Genomic DNA, 10115 nt, shown 5'->3' with positions numbered 1-10115 from the left:
AAAGAAAGAGCAGAAAAGGAAAAAAAAAATGCCCACTTTAGGTTATGGCTGTCATTGGTACAGTGGACAGACAGCCCACATTCATGTTGATTAATCCCAGCAGTAAATTTATGGGTAGTAATGGGTAATCCCAGAAGGCTACACCTTTAGTTCCACTGAAGTTCAGGCTGGTTTCTGGCTGTGAGGCCAGAACCCAGTTTGTTCAGCCTGCAATGCTCCTTGTGCCTTGTGCCAGTCTAAACTCAGCTCCTTGACTTCCTGCTGACTTCACCTTGGCAGCCTCACCCTGACACTGAGAGCCACTAGACGGAGCCTGCTCAAAACTGCTCTGAATTCTGAACTCAGTTGGCCCCTCTTCAAGATGACTACTGGTCAGTCATCCTTTCTTGGGGGTGGTCTGTACCTGAATAACTTAACAGCCACCGCAGTCTGCAGTGTCCACTGCTATGTTCCACTCATGTATTTTTCCAAGGAGGCCTCTGGTGTTGCCAGTAATCACTTTTGAGTCTGCAGGTCCAGGCCACCTGTTTGACACAGGGAGTCACTGCTCAAGATGAAAGCACCAGTTGCCACCTCCTGCACTGAGGTCTTTCTCTGTGCTCTCCCCTCAGGCATCAGTTCTTGCTTCAGATCTTTTCTGGGTCCTGGGACCCACTTCCCTCCTCCACTTCCTCACACTGCAGTATTCCACGTTCTGGACACCAACTTTGGGAGAGGCTCTTTGTGGCTCACACCATGGAAGTCTCCCTTGTACTATTTTTTGTTTTATATTGGTATTTTGGGCACCAATTTTTTTCTTAGTTTTGAAATGATTTTTAAATAATTTTTATCTCATCTTTGAACTTTTTATCAAATTTAAGTTTTTATGAAGTTCTGAAACTCATGAAAGTACCCACGAAGAATCCACATTTGCTCATGTTTTTTTCTGAGAATAGAATATTTGCATGTGGTGTTTTGTTACTGTGCCTTCTAAATCCCACAATGTTTGGAGAGATGCCGCATCTTTGATTCCTCCTGTTCATGCTCAGCACACAACGCATCCCAGCCTCGGCTCACAAGCGTCTTCAGGGCAGTTTCCCTGCTTCCTCATCTTCTTCTCTGGGATCTGTCTCCCTCCCTGATAGCTGCAGTTGGGAGAGATATTGCTTTCTCTCAGCTTTTCTGTCACCAAACAAGGAAGGGAGATGGACTAGGATAGCACTGTGTGTGGTCTTACTTGGCAGGTAACCTCTATCCTCCTGTGCTTATTTTAAATATTATTTTAATTGATATATAGTGACCATGTATCTATGGAATACAATGGTGTTTTGAGGTATACAAGGCAGAATGATTACATCAAGCTAATTAACATTCATCACTTGCCATTTTTTTGTGAACATTAGAAATTTACTCTTAACAATTTTGTTTTTTTTTTGGTTTTTCTCCGGTACCGGGAACCGAACTCACGACCTTGCGCTTGCCAGGCAGGCGCTTTGCTGCTGAGCTAAATCCCCAGCCCCTACTCTTAACAATTTTGAAATAGATACTTTTGTCATGGTCTTCTGTGCCGTACAGAGCAGCCACTGAGCAAGAGAATAGTGATGGCAGGTACAGCCAGCATGGGCTAATGGGACATTTTGATCTGTGGTTATTTCCTGGCTAGGTTTTATGTTTGGGAAAACAGTTTGAGGCCACCCTGGGCAACATGAGTTTGAGACATGCCTGAAATACACAGTGGGAGGCTTGGCATGGTGGTACACGCCTGTAATCCCTGCACTTGGGGATTGCCTTGAGTTCGAGGCCAGCCTGAGCTAGAGATCAGCCTGAGCTAGTGAGAGCTTGTCTCAAGTGAGACCTTGAGACAAAAATGAGACCTTGTCTCAAAAACAAAAAAATTATTGCCAGGCATGGTGGCATACACCTCTAATTCCAGCACTTGGAAAGCTGAGGCAGGATTGCTGTGAGTTCAAGGCCAGTGTGAATTACATAGACACTCCAAAAAAAAAAAAAAAAGGAAGAAAGATATAGTGGGACTTCGTGTCAAAACACACTGACACCTACCTGCCTCAAATACAGTGTGAAACCTTTTCTCAACACATTTTGTGTGTACACAAAAATGAACATTTTAAATAAAAACCAAATATGATAGGACAAGAATTGGGTGAGACATGTAGGGTGCATTGTTCTTTTATCTGGCACCTTTGGTTGGTTATTTCGTTTTTGGAGAGTGTTGTTTTGGGTTTTCTTTGTTTTGTTTTTTTGTTTTTGTCTTTTTGTTTTTCTGGTACCGGGAATCGAACTCATGACCTTGCACTTGCCAGGCAGGCACTGTGCCACTGACCTAAATCCCCAGCCCCAGTAGGTTGTTTCTTTTTCCATGTTTAAAAATTCCAACCCTGAATACCCAGATTCTTGCTTCCAGAGGAAGAACTGAAATCTTGGTTTTTACTAAAGTAACATCACAGTAATGCTAGAAGCTCTCTACAGAGGAGAGAAGTTCTACCAGCCAGCACACCACCCTATCCACCCAAGCTGTTTCTGTTTGAGTGTCCTCCAGATCCTTGTTTCTGAGCATTGTACACACATCTTTGTCATCAGGGCAGAAGTGGAATTTTGCTTTTGCCCTTCCTGCTTAGCGTATCATAATGAGGTCTGCATGTTGCTGTGTAGGCTCATGTCCTATAGCTCAGGGGCTGTGGGACATTCTGATCCTCATGTCATTTCACTCAGGATTTTTATGATGATGTCATGGAGAAAGTGGAGCCAGACCCTAGTCTCAGACATGGCCCTGTTCCCCACAGGAACGTAAATCAGTCCCTGCTTTCCTCTGCCTTCTAGGTGGTTGCCTGTGCCCAGGGCCCCAGGCCTGAGCACCCTCACCCTACTCTACTGTCTCCCTGGGTGGTTGTGGTTGTTGCAGCCAGGGGTAAGCACCTGCCCCATGGACGATTGGGCACTTGGTTGCCAAGTCAGATCCGCTTTCAATTAGAGACTGAACAACTTGACAGCTGAGTCATTACTAGTTAAACAGCTTGAGCAGAAGATCAAGAACATCTGTTGGTATAATTTCTAAACTTAACCTGAGCTTCTGGCCTCTTGGTGTGACAATTCAGGTTGTCATTAGATTCTGAGAGCTTGGGACACTGATGATAAACTTCTCACTTGGGTGTATGAAGAGTCATCTGCCATTGGTTTGCTCCTTCCTGTGACTTCTTCACTATGTGTCACTGCCAGAGTCCTAACAGTTTCAGCATTAGTGAAAACTTCACAGTCTCCTGACACTTCAGCCAAACTGTTAGCTGTGTGCACCTATAAATATAAAAAATAACTTAAATACTGCCAAAATACAGTTGCACATGATAAACATTACCATTTCAAAAAGGAGTGGGGAATGGGATCTAGCGGGATCAAAGTAAACTGAAGTGCAGGAGGGCAAACTTTAAATCCCGTAGCTTTGTGTCTAGCACTCAGGGCAGGCTGTCATGAGATGTGAACTCCAAAGGGCTTGGGCAGCCCTTCCTCTTGCTGGAGATTGTATCCCTCAAGGCCTGTCTTTGGCTGGCTTTGGTTTTTTTCTGCAGTTTTACTTAGATGTTCCACATTTCTGGCTCCTCCAGTTTCCTGGGGTTTTCACAGCACTTTTGGCTTCACTCTCACAGCTTCACACACTGCCCTCTCGGACACACTGCCTGACCTTGCAGACCTTCTGAAACCTGGGTGGGCACCTTCCTACCCCCACAGCTCTTACATTCTGCATGCCAATAAAATAACCAGCATACAAGTGATGTCAAGGACTGCCACTACCCAGCAGTATCTAGGCCCTTCTGCATCATGACTGCTGAGGCCTTTGAGTGCCTGGATGACTGAGCGCTGAGAACCAAATCCTGGGGAATCAATTCCCTCAGCTACCCTTCTGGACCAGGGTGTGCTGGGGAACTCTTCTCAAAGCAAAGTTGAACTTTTGCAACTTTGAGCTGGTGAAGGGTGGGTCTTGCTAGTTCCAGTGATGCTCTCAAGCCATCTTTTCTATGGTTTTGTTGTAAAGTACTTGACTTCTCTTTAATGCTAACTTTTTAAGGAACCAGTATCTCTTCTGTTCCAGCTTTACAGGCCCAAACTTTGTAGGAGCTTCCTTTCTGGTGAAACTCAAACTTAAAAATCATTCAGCTCTGTCGTTTGCTCTTGGTTCTCTGTGTAGACCTAGCTAAACCCACCCCCCCAACAGCCCCCATGCCACAGCCTGAGTGCTAGACTGCCTTGAATTTCCTCACTGGTTTAATTACCCACCACCCTGGAAAAACTCAGGAGGTAAGCAAAATGTAGACAAATTTTCTGCCAGAGCATAACACATATGGCTTGGAGTTCATCTACCAGTAGAGTCCTTGTTCCTTACTGAAACCACCTGAGCCTGGTCTTTACTGTCTGCATTTCTGTCAGCATTCTGATCTTAAGAGCTTCAATCAGAATCTCCCATCAGGCTTGGCTTACGTCATTCTAGGCTTTCTCTAGCCAGCATCTCCAAACCTTTCCAACTCCTCCCATGTACCAGTTCCAAATGCTTCTGAAGAACATGGTCCAGTGGTGTCACAGCAACAACCCTATTTGTGGTACCAATATCTGTCCTAGTCACCTTCCTCATCACTGGGACAAACTGCCCAATCCTAAGGATTTGAGGAGTACTGTATTTTGGCTCATGTATCAGTCAAATGACTCCAAGGCAGGATAGCATGGCAAAAGGCCACAGTGAAGGGAAGCTGCTCGTATTTTGTTGGTGAAGAAGTAATGAATGTAGGGAGGAGCCAGGAAAGGAGTCAATCTTCCAGGCCATGTGCACAGGGGCCCTCCCATTCTGACCAGATCAAAACTTCCAACAGCAAGTCAGCTATTAGCTTCCAAAGGTGATCACACAAAGCTTTATGGGGACATCTAGATATAAATCATAGCATCCACATTATTTTAAATTCATCACTCATTAGGAAATATTTATTGATCACCTACATACCAGGGCTAGTTCAGTAGTATAAAATGTTAATTTAAGTTGCAGGTTTAACTAGTGAAGTTTTATGTTTTTTGTGCTTTCCAAAATTCATTTCCTCCTGTGAGAATTACCTACTCATTTGCTCTCACTGCTGATAGTCTCGGCTAAAAGAGAATTTTGTACTGGACAGTTAAAGGTGGCAAGGAGGATCTTTCTCAAAGTGTGTGCTCCTTGTTAAAGGGAAGGGCTGGAACTCAACGGTGACTGCTGTGAAGACAGCTGGGGTTTGGAGTGAGGAGCCAGGAGTAGGCTGGAGGGTAGAAACAAGTAGGAGCCTGACAAGATACAAAGGGCTGGGGTTCCTACTAACCTGGTCTGAGATGGCTGCTCCAGGAGACAGCAGGCCAGGTCCCACCCAAGTAGAGAAGGCTCAGAGGTGAACAGGGACCCAGCACTTGGCAATGTGTGTGTCTTCACTGAGCATAGAAATTAACTGTGCCTGTGAAACCTGATGAGAATGCTCCCCTGGGAGAAGGCTTTGCATTTCTTGTGGATATTTTGGGTGCAGCAGGGCTTAGAGGTGGGGGCCACATCTGCTTCTTGACCAAACTCCATTCAGGCTCCTCTGAGCCCACCAGGCCTCTCCTGCAGCCCCTGTCCTTTGAGGTTAGTGTCACCAGAGGAGTGTGAACCCTGTAGTCAGTTTATCATTGGTCACTGTCCTTAGATTTCTGAACAAACTTGGTATCTGATCAGCTTTCCATTCCCCACCACACCCCAGGTAGTGTCTAAGACCCTGGCCCACCCTCCACAAGAATCCCCTTCCCCAGTGTCCCTCTCAGCTGTTTAAGCACCCCAGCCCTTCCACCCTCTTCCTTGGCAACAAATCCCCACCTGTCCTGCTGTATTTGGAACCTAGTCCTAGACACAAGTCCCCGCCCCTGCTGCAATAGTTCCTGGTAAAAACCTGTTCTGATAGCTTTTAACTAATATCAGGCTCTAGCTTTCTTTGACAGAGTCTGAGAAGAAACTGTCCTGAAGAACAGGAGGGAATGAGTTGCCTGTGTAGAAGTTTGGCGCTAGGGAGCAGAGATATTGATGATAATTAGGATAGCAAATGCAGATTTTGTTTTGTTTTGTTTTGTTGGTACTGAGGTTTAAATCCAGGGCCTTTGCAATGAGCTACATCCCCACCTCTTGTCTGTGTAAGACAGTGCCTCCTATGTGGTTGAAGTTGGCCTTTGAACTCAGTAAGGAGCCCAGTTTGGCCTTGAACTCTTAGCAATCCTCCTGCCTCAGCCTCCTGAGCACTGGAATTATAGGACCATGCCCATCTTTATTTTTTATTTTGACACAGGGTCTAACTAAGTTGCCCAGACTTTAGGGTTTACACACACGTAAGAGAGCTTTACTCCTTCCTGGTGGTGGAGGCTGTTTACAGAGTAGGTGGAGGACGGAGGGACTTGCCTGTGATCACCCGGCCACCCAGTGCTCAGCATCCTTCATAAGACCCTCGTCGAGTGAAGCAGTTTTACATTCTCTCCCCTTCGCAGTGTGCAGAACCCAGGCACGACTGGGGAAAGTGACCGGAGAAGCACTGTCTCCCAAAACCCTTGCTCTGAAGCGAACTTGAAAATTCAGGAATGCGGCCACCAGGGGGCACCAGAGACCACACGCCCCTTGGCTCCCCCGCGCTTGTGGCTCTGACTGCTGCCGCTCCTTGGGTGAGAATTCCTCAGCAATTAGTTTAATTAGCACATTGCTTCACCATGTTTGCAAATTATCTGTGAAAATCTGTCTCTGAATTTTGCTCTGAATCCTCAGGGATTACCCAGCACCTTGTGCACCACTCTAAGATATTCCCGACCCATAGCCCCTGCACAGTGTATGCCGTGTTGTCAAGCCCCATTTTACACAGGGAAACTGAGGCCAGGGAAGCTGAGTATTCCTTCCAGAGTCCCACCCAGAAGAGCAACAAAGCCAGGGCTTGGACTCTGCCCTCAGGCTCTGAAGTCCAGGACAGCCCTAGAGCCTGGGGCGAGAGCTGCTCCTGTCCCGCGATCTCTGCTCGGTCCCAGCTGCCTGGTCCTCACAGCCTGTCTCCTGCCCTGTCGGAACCCCGCAAGGCTGAGGAGGCTGGGTGCAGTGAGGCACGGTCTGGCTGCCCAGCTCTGCATTCTCAGCTGTTGTCGCAGGCCAATCAAGAGAAGAGCAGGGCCCCCCTGGACCTGCACAGCCTTCCTCTCTGAGAAGTGTCTCTAGCACTCTGAGCAGGCCCACGCAGAGCAGTTGTGTGTTAGTAACACGACTGGTGCGTGTGGTTTGGGTTTTGGATAAACGGAGCCTTACGGGGTTACACCCCTGCCTGGGCTCTGCTGAGGCACAACACCCTGGCCCGGCTGGAGTGAGGGTGCATGGGCCGCCGAGGCTGTGCCGCAGGCAGAGGCCCCTGAACCAGGGCAGCGCAAACAGTGTAGAGTGACCGGTCCCCATGGCCCTGGCTGCTGGACACTTCAGGCTGACTGCTGTTTGATGAGACAAGGAAGTTTTTGGTGAGCAGATTTCACAAGGCCCGAACCGGTGTCACAGCCAGAAACCAAGAGGCATCCAGGGAAGTCTGAGCACACACAGCAGGTGCAGGTGGAGCCCACGCAGAGCGGGACTCTGCACGCCCTGCCCCCAGCTGGCTGCCCACCTGCTTTCGGGAACTGAACGTGCACAGGGCCCCGGCAGCCCCGGAGCAGCTTCCTCTCCCTGCTCTGGAGAAGTCTGCCAGGGTCCCCAGGTGAAGCTGTAGAGCCAGTGACGGGCCAGGCAGCAGTGCTGGGCAGAATGTGAGGCTTGCCCAGGACGTGTGGCCTGCTCCTGTGTGTGCCTGGCCACCACATTCCTCCTGCAGGACAGTGCGGCCTCCGGATCGGGCTGGAGACATGAGGCCCTTTGGTCCTCACCTTCCACCACCCACGCGGGGTCACAGGGAGTGCCAAACCTGGTGTCTTGTAAACGGGGCAAGGCCTGCCAGGGATGGAATTTAGATCCTGGAGGAAAAGGACAAGAGAGACCCTTCTTCTATGCAGGCAGCTCTCTACTGCTCCAGGTAGAGCCTGCCCAGCGAAGCTCCGGAGGCCTGCGCCTCTGCTAGGTCTCCTGCGGGGTCAGGATGGACGTGCTGCCCCAGCTCTGCCTCTGAATTTGTGTTGTTGGTGCCCTAGGCCAGAAGCTGTCACCTGCTGGACCTCAGCGGGGCTGCACCTGCCGTCTAGGACATGTTTAGGTGACGGAGCAGCCCTCTAGGGAGGGTGTGACCACTTCAGGCCAATTCATTGGGCTTTTGAGACCTGCGACCAAGTGGAGGAGGAAGGACAAAGTCCAGGTGGAGAGGCCGAGGCTCAGGGACACTGACAGCAGGGCCCAGGTGGGGACAGGACACTTCCGGGGCTGGGAGGCCACCCCAAGAAGACATAGATCCAGAGGGGTTTGAGTGTGTGAGTGTGTGTGTGTGTGTGTGTGTGTGTGTGCGTGTACGCACATGCGCGCGCATGCGTGCATGCACCAGTGAAATCCCTGTGGGCCAGCTGGGCTCTGAGGTGTCTCTGCAGTGCTCTGTGACATCAGAACTCACAGGGTCCCTGCTACTGCTCTGTGAATCCAAATCCTTTATAAATACTATCTCTATGAGGTTTAACAGTCATCACATGAGACGGTATTTTATTTTGTCATTGCAAGTAGCTCGATATTTAGGTTCTGTGGGGGTGTGTTTTGTTTTGTTCTTCGAGACAGGGACTTGCTATGTAGTCCAGGCTGGCCTTGAACTCACTATGTAGCCCAGGGTAGAGTCAGACTTGTGGTAAACTTCCTGCCTCAGCCTCCTAAGTACTGGGATTACAGGTGTGTACTACCATGCCTGGCTCCTTTAGGTTGTTTGAACCTATCAACTGATAAATAATGCCACAGTGAACATCTTTATACCTGAGCTTTACTTCCATGGCTACCTTCCCAGACAAGCAGTTAGTGGGTCAAAGAAAATGGCTGCTTTTAAGGTTCTTGGTTCATAATGCTGAATATTTTCTAATATGGTTGTTTCTAATTTTCAAAAACATTTCATCAAGAAAATATTTCAAATGAAAATACAAAAAATTAAGCAAATGGTATAATAAACACCCCCATTCCTTATCCTCAGCTGTAATAATTACCAACATTTCACCAATCACTTTTAATCATTATGTTGGGAAAGCAGATATCCCCAAATTTATTTAACCAATCTCTGATTGCTGATGAAGTTATTTCAAAAATTTCATTATGCCGTATAATGCTTCAATGAATGTCCTATTCATAAATCCTTTTTTCATTCCAGTAGCTCTTTCTTTAAGGTAGATTCTTGGGCAAAATTGTGTTATGGAACCAGAGACTGCACATATTTTGAAATCATTTTTACATAATACTAAATTGCTTTACAGAAAAGTTGTACAACTTGTTCTCACATCATTGTCTAGTAGTGCCTATTTGTTCTCTTCTTTTATTAGTTCTTTTTGCTACTTGCCAGGTTAGTAGGTAAATAATAGCATCTCACAGTTGTTTCCACTTCCATCTTATAATTACCAAGGAGGTTAAGTTTTAAGTGTGCCCTTTTCCATTTATATTTTTCTTGTGTAAATTTTCCCCATTCAGTTTTTCCTTTGGCGCCTTCCTTGCTGCTGTGGGAGTCTCTTCTGTGAAGTATTAGAAGAACCCCAGCAGAAAGCAGGTCACTGTGAGGAGCATTTAATTACAGGACCATTTGCAAATTGTGTGCAGAAAGTTAAAGGACCCTATCAGGGCAGTGCAGTAATTCTTGGCTTACGAGAAGGGTAGCTTGGTGACAGGAGGAGAGACAGCGGTTCCTGGAGTAGAGGCAGAGCGCTGTAAAAAGCTGCTGATGGGGAGGCCTGCAGGTCTTCCCTGCGGGGGCCAGCCGCCCACAGAGGCCCAGCAAGGAGCCAGGCAAAAGAATGGACCCCCACCCAGAACCTTCCTTTCTTCCATCTCTTCAAGGTACTTCCCACTGGCCACACCCACAGGGAGCCAGAGGGCCAAGGACTATGAATAGGTCACAGCAGCTTGCTAGGGTACTAGACAGGGTGACCGCTAGGGTTTGACTGAACTTAGGCAAGAGTCTTGT

Source organism: Chinchilla lanigera, unplaced genomic scaffold (genome assembly GCF_000276665.1).
Source record: "Chinchilla lanigera isolate Chin_1 unplaced genomic scaffold, ChiLan1.0 scaffold00015, whole genome shotgun sequence".
Classification (NCBI taxonomy): Eukaryota; Metazoa; Chordata; class Mammalia; order Rodentia; family Chinchillidae; genus Chinchilla; species Chinchilla lanigera.
The sequence above is the reverse complement of the archived record's forward strand: the minus strand, read 5'-3'. Positions refer to the sequence as shown.